Genomic DNA, 7,674 nt, shown 5'->3' with positions numbered 1-7,674 from the left:
GTAAAATAGAATGTATTTTGCTAGCAAAACTATCCATAAAGTGAAGACTATTTAAAAAAAACGGGGGGGGCGTGCATTTCATCAACAAAATAAACCAATATGCATCAATTTTTCCAGTTCAATTTTCATATCATTATGTTCAGAAATGTTCAAGCTACCAATCCCACACCAACTTTAGTAAAATAGAATGCATTTTGCAAGCAAAACTATCCATAAATTGAAAAATTTTTCACAAAAACAGGGGGGGCGTGCATTATATCCGCAAAATAAACCAATAAGATTTACTTTTTTCATTTCAATTTTCATATCATTGTGTGCAGAAATGTTCAGACTACTTTCCAAGTGAAAAAAGCTTTCAAAAAGACCAAACATAAGCACTGCAAATGAAGAGTTTTCGGTCCGGGTCAGGGTGACCCGGGAACATAAGATTTGTTACTTTTCTTAAACAGAACATTAAAGAGCAGAAGCAGCCAAGAGATTCAGGAGGGGGGGCAGCAGGTGGACTCTGGGGAAATGAAGCCGATGGAACAGGTGGCCTGAAGTTGGTTAACTGTGAGCAAGCAGCGCCCTCTGCTGACCAGATTGGGATGACATCCCCCTTCCCTTGCTAACAAACACTTTACTGCCAGTTTCTCTCACAAAATCAAAAGGCTGGAATGGACTTCAGAAGGTCTTCTACTCAAGCCACCTGTGGCAAATGGATCCCCTGATGCCTGTTTGGGCTTGGAAGATTCCTGAACCCAACAGCATTCAGGTCAGGAGCAGCTAATGACTTTTATTCTCTGCTTGCTGAGCTCTTGAAGGAGATGAAGAGAAGCAGGGATATTTCAGACTGATCAGAAGTGTCGAGATGGCAACCAACACTCCCATGACCAGTGAAGTGTTTGTGGGTGTAATTATCGAGGAGAGGCACTTCCAACTTGCTTTATTAATGGATAACCGCATAATTAGGACAAATGTGTCTGAGAGGAACTCAGCTGTCACTAGCTGACAGCTCTCCATTTTATATTGCAGTCTCTCACTGAATAACCAATCAAGGCTCATATTATTCCTGCTCAGGGGTGGGCTGCTGCCCAGAGGGGGGGGAACGCAGTGGAGTATCGAAAATGGAGCTCCACCCCAAAACACCCAATTTGCATTTGAATCCTGCATAAACCACGCCCATAGTGTGCAACTGCCCTCTAGAGGCCTTTCAGTACACTACAACCAACGTCCTTCCCCTTTTAAGATACTGTTATTTATTTATTTTTATTTATTTATTCATTTGTCCAATACACAAATACATAGGAAGAAAAATAGACATGTAGTAATGTATATAAGGGTAAAGTGAACTTAGAGGAGAGGATATATGAAAGAAAGAAAATATATATGATAAGTGAGAGAAAGGAAAGACAATTGAATAGGGGACGAAAGGCACACCAGTGCACTTATGTACGCCCCTTATGCAACACATTTGTGTGGAGGTCAGATGAACAGTTGTGGATGGACATCTTAAACTCACTTAAAACAGACACCCACAGAGTATTCTCCTGAATGCAAGAAAATAGATTCCTTCTTTTAGGAATTTAAACTGTGGGGCCAAACATAAAACCCTCTCCCTCCTGCGCACATGAATGTTTCGGTATGTGTGTACCAGATGGGGTATTTAGCCGGTTCTGTACAGTTTGTCCAAACTGGTAGCTCTGCCCACCCATACCAGCTCTATGCTGTTTGTTTGTTTGTTTGTTTGTTTGTTTGTTTGTTTGTTTGTTTGTTGATTGGTTTTGTATGCCACCCCTCTCCGACATATATATAAAAACATATATATTAAAAACATAGTATAACATCTGATCCAATTAATATAATTAAAATCTTTAAAAATCCTAAAACACTTTAAAAACACTCATTATCATTTATTTGATAAGTCACACTAAAAACACTCGTTGATCAGGGAGAGAGAACTAATAACCCCAGGCTGGGTGACAAAGATGTGTTTTTAAACTCTTGTGGAAGGCAAGGAGGGTGGGGGCTGTGCAAATCTCTGGGAGGAGCTGATTCCAGAGGGCTGGGGCCCCCACAGAGAAGGCTCTTCCCCTAGGTCGCACCAGCCAGCATTGTCTGGCTGATGGGACCCTGAGGAGACCAACTCTGTGGCACCTCACCAGGCGCTGGGATTCATGTGGCAGAAGGCGGTCTTGGAGATAATATGGTCCTATGCCATGAGGGCGACTATCCTCTTTGTGCTCATTGTTGCGCCAGGCACATGTGCGGAAGGATCGCATGTGAGTAAACCGCATGCGTGGGTGGGCACACACATTTGCAAATGGTAGGGAAGGTAAGTGAAAGCCATCCCTGGTGTCTACAGTACATGAATTCTGCAAAGGGAAGGCCCAGTGTTGCTATGCATGTTGCAATATAATTGTGCAAATTATGCAAATTACAGCTTATGTTTTAATGTCGTGTCCACAAAATGTCATCACGGCTTTACCAGAAAGTTGGATAACTGGATAGAAAGTTAGATCCATGCATATGTGTTCTGTCAGGCTCTCTGGTAGACTCCTCCCAAAAATTCACAGGTATAAATTTCAGACACACACACGTTTGAAAATTCAAAACAATGTTCTTTATAAGGAAAAGTCACTTAAACTAAGCCCTCTTTTGGTATAGCAAGGAGCACTCGTCTCTAAACAAACTGGTAATTTATACAAGTCCCTTATCAGTTCTGTGATACTTATCTTGCAGCTGTGAGGCAATTCACAGTCCTTCTTCTTTCACAAAGTGAAACACACTTTGCCCTGGTTTAGTTTCAAAGCGGGGGGAAATCAGCACACAAAAGGTCAAAGTCAGTAAAACAGTCACGAAACACAACGATCAGATAATCCTCCACAATGGCCAAACCCACAGGCTGCTATTTATAGCAGCCTCACTAATTACCACAGCCCCACCCAACCACAGGTGGCCTCATTTTCTTTTATAATAATCTCTCCGTTGTTGTTGCCTATTCATCGCTCTCCGCATGCGTGGCTGTATCATTAATTCTTGTTCTGAATCCGAGGAGCTAGATAATTGATCTCCTTCTGAGCTGTCTGCCACACTCTCCTCCTCCCTGTCACTCATGTCTTCTTGGTCAGAGGAGCCTTCATCAGCAGATTCCACCAGGGACAAAACAGGCCTGCAGCATGTGGATGTCTCCCCCACATCCACAGTGCTTGGGGCAGGAGCTAGGCCAGAGCTAACCACAACAATATGGAGACAATTTTTTAAAAATAAAAACCATAATGATACAACAGCATATCAAATCTAAGGTATTTTAAACAACTGTCAACACTGTATGGGAAAGCTGAAATTATTATTAAAGAGAAATAGCACGTGACTTTTGCAAGCTATGGCAAATTTTTGGCAATAGAAATTTGACAGCCCCTGTGGAAATGGCTTTGATCTCAAAGTGATGACTTCCTGTTCAGAAGAACAATTAAGAATTCTAAGAATGGGAGTTCTGTGCTTTTGTATGGCAAATCATCTAACAGCACATAAGGAAGTGACCCATCCATGAGCAAGTACAATCCAATCTATTGCCCTCCACTCAGAGACAAACAACCTATTCTCTAACAAACAATTTGGTTTCAGAAAAAAAGTTATCCTGTAATCCATGACGCCTACACCGCTTTCCCAGCAAAAATGCAGTAGAAGTCATGTGCGGATGCCTGGAGGCTGTTGGGGTCTGGTTAGGTGTCAACAGGCTCAAGTTCAACCCTGACAAGATGGAGTGGCTGTCGGTTCTGCCTCCCAAGGACACTTCCATCTGTCCATCCATCACCCTGGAAGGGAAACGTTTGACCCCCTCAGAGAGGGTCCACAACTTAGTGTCCTCCTCAATCCACAGCTGACATTGGACCATCATCTTTCGGCTGTGGCGTTTGCCCAGGTTCGCCTGGTGTACCAGTTGTGGCCCTATTTGGACAGGGAGTCTCTACTCACAGCCGCTCATTGTGAACTACCGCTCTCTAGATGGGGCTACCCCTGAAAAGTGTCCAGAAGCTACAAATTGTGCAAAATGCAGCTGTGCGAGCAGTCATGGGCCTTCAAAAGTATGCCCATGTCTCTCCAGCACGCCGCGGACTGCATTGGTTGCCAATTGGTTTCCTAACACAATTCAAAGTGTTGGTTATGACCTATAAAGCCCTACATGGCATTGGACCAGATTATTTGCAGCACGAATCCCAGCATCCAATTAGGTCCCACAGAGTCGGCCTTCTCCAGGTCCTGTTAGCTAGACAATGTCTCTTGGCGGGGCCTAGGGGAAGAGCCTTCTCTGTGGGGGGCCCGGCCTTCTGGAATCAGTTCCCCCCAGAGATTCGCAGTGCCCCAAACCTCCTCGCCTTTTGAAAAAACTTTAAAACTTATTTATGTCACAGGCTTGGGGTCATTAGACCCCAGCCTCTGGGCATTGAATGTTTAATATATTGAATGAAAGATTGTGATACTTAGTTTTTATAATGTTTTTAGTTAATTATCTATATTAATTGGATCTGATTGTAATTTGTATATTGTTTTATTGACATGTTGTGAGCGGCCCTGAGTCGATGGAGATAGATAGATAGATAGATAGATAGATAGATAGATAGATAGATAGATAGATAGATAGATACATACATACATACATACATACATACATACATACATACATACATACATACATACATACACTGGTTCTGTGGTTTCTTCCTCAAACCCCCAAAATTTTATAGACTATATACTGCTGACCTCACCCCATTCCCAAGAGTCTGTAAGAGGAGTGCATAAGCACACCAACCTGTCTACTGTTTCTGTCCTGATGTCCCTTTTTATTTGTATCCATTTCATGTATTAATAACCATGTTTATATCTGTTATCTAATACATGCTTGACGAACAAACATACAAATAAATTAGATACAGTTTTCATAGTGGTGGATCTGCCACTTGTTTTCCTAACCCAAATAAAAAGTCTTCTACATGAAATGTTTAAATATTGTAGAGGTTTCTAGGAATGAACCAATTACTGAACTTGGTGCAGTTTCCCCTTCTATATTATAACTCAATAATTAATTTTAACTTCACGATAATGCATCTATTATTATGCTGTGGTCTGCTCTGATATGATTACCTCTACTGCCACCTGGTGGCATATCAACTGGTAAAATGTAATAACCATTTTCGCAAGACAGGCAGTGAGATATTCTTTCTGTACAGCAGGAGGGTTTAATATTGGGAACTTTTAAGGCTTGTGGACTTCAATTTCTATAATTCCCCATCCCATGCTGTCTTGGGAATTCCGCAAGTCTTAAAGGTTGTATACGTTTGCTGCAGGAGTGAAATTCAATTTTTTCCCCTACTGGTTCAGTGGGCGTGGCTTAGTGGGCATGGCAGAGGAAGGACACTACAAAATCCCCATTCCATCCTCACTCCTGGGGGAAGGATGTTGCAAAATTTCCTTTCCCTCCCCACTCTGGGGCCAGCTAGAGGTGGTATTTGCCGGTTCTTCGAACTGCTCAAAATATCCGCTATCAGTTCCCCAGAACTTGTTAGACCTTGCTGAGTTTCACCCTTGCCCTGATGTACAGCATCCAAATAATATTAATAACAACAATAACAACAACAACAAAGTCTGGAATATATGGCATAGGACCATATTATCTCCGAGACCGCCTTCTGCCACACGAATCCTAGCGATCGGTGAGGTCCCACAGAGTTGGTCTCCTTAGGGTCCCATCGACCAAACAATGTCAGCTGGCGGGACCTAGGGGAAGAGCCTTCTCTGTGGGGGGCCCAGCCCTCTGGAATCAGCTCCCCCCAGAGATTCGTACTGCCCCCACCCTCCTTGCCTTCCGAAAAAGTTTAAAAACTCATCTTTGCTGCCAGGCCTGGGGTTCCTTAGGCCTTCCCCCCTGACCAATCAATCAATCAATCAATCAATCAATCAATCAATCAATAAATAAATAAATAAATAAATAAATAAATAAATAAATAAATAAATAATCAACTTGTACAGATAATATGGGAGGGGAGGCAGAAATGGAAAACCCTTTTCAGGCACCAAGGATTTGACACACAGAGGAATTTAAGACCAAATATGCCAAATTTGTAAATGAACATCTAGAAAAGTGATGGCAAACTTTTTTTCCTCGAATGCCGAAAGAGCATCTGTGCATGGTATTACACATGCGCAAGTGCCCACACCCATAATTCAATGCCTGGAGAGAGCCAGGGGAAGGTAAAAATGCCCTCCTTCATCCCCCTGGAGGCTCTCTGGCAGCCAAAAACACCATCCCAGAGCCTCCGTGTGAGCCAAAAATCAGCTGGCCGGCACACACATGCACATTGGAGCTCAGCTAGGGCAACGGCTTGCGTGCCAACAAATATGGCTCTGCGTGCCACCTGTGGCACCCGTGCCATAGGACTGCCATCACTGATCTAGAATATTATGGATAGATTTTTTTTAAAACCCTTACTATTTAGTTTTTGAAAATCACGGGCATCTTTGCAAAGACTTTTAAGCATCCAGCAAGGCATTTTCAACATTAAGTTGGTTTGCAGAATGACCCAGGATCATAAGGTTAGGGAGAGGAGTAGAATAAAGAAGTTCAATAAGGTTTAATTAAGAGAAACTATCTTAATTAAAGTTAACTGATTACGGACTGGTTTAAGAGGTAGCCCTGAGTCCTATTTCTCTTGGAAATAACCCTGTTCTCCTGTTCTGAGGTAGTTGTTCCTGTAAAATTTACTTGCAAACCCTGAAACTGACCATTGGACTGCCTGACCAACCTGATTTGGTGCTCCAAATCTCAGATTGAATTTTGGCTTCTCTTCACTAGCAATTGCATTCTCTTTGCTGATGATGTTAAACTATTTAATGCCACCCTCCAAAAAGACCTTGACCACGTAGCTGAATGGTCAAAAGTCTGGCAACTTCAAATATCAACCACTAAATGCTCCATCTTACACATTGCAAAAAAGAATCTGAATACTAAATATAAACTTGGAGGAAGTGAACTTATTGATGACCCTAACTCTGTCAAAGACCTTGGAGTACTCATATCCAATGACCTAAGTCCTAGAGCCTACTGCAACTTCATTGCCAAAAAGGCTTTTAGATTTGTTAACCTAATCCTTTGCAGCTTCTTCTCTGGTAATAGTGAACTGCTAACAAGAGCTTACAAAGTATTTCTCAGGCCAATCCTAGAATACAGCTCACCTGTATGGAACCCACATTGCATATCTGACATGAATACAAAAAATACCTTACTCTGCCAGATTTGAAATTTTCCTATTAGACAACTTACAACTCCGATGTCTCCGTTCCGACTTAACTATTGTTCATAAAACCATATACCAAAACGTCCTACCTGTTAGCAACTTCTTCACCTTCAACCGCAACAACACATAAGCACGTAATAGATTTAAACTAAATGTCAACCACTCCAAACTAGACTGCAAAAAATATGGCTTCAGCAATAGAGTAATCAACACCTGGAATGCTCTACCAGACTCTGTGGTTTCTACTCCCAACCCCAAAATCTTTAACCTTAGATTATCTGGTGAGTAGTGTGAGATTGCCGGAGCAGAAGCTACGTAGGATCAGGTTAACAGCTCTAGAAGCCTTTTTGGTGATATTGTTGCAGTGGGTTTTGGCACTTAAGTCATTTAATATTAGTAT

Source organism: Erythrolamprus reginae, chromosome 5 (assembly GCF_031021105.1).
Source record: "Erythrolamprus reginae isolate rEryReg1 chromosome 5, rEryReg1.hap1, whole genome shotgun sequence".
Taxonomy (NCBI): domain Eukaryota; kingdom Metazoa; phylum Chordata; class Lepidosauria; order Squamata; family Dipsadidae; genus Erythrolamprus; species Erythrolamprus reginae.
The sequence above is the reverse complement of the archived record's forward strand: the minus strand, read 5'-3'. Positions refer to the sequence as shown.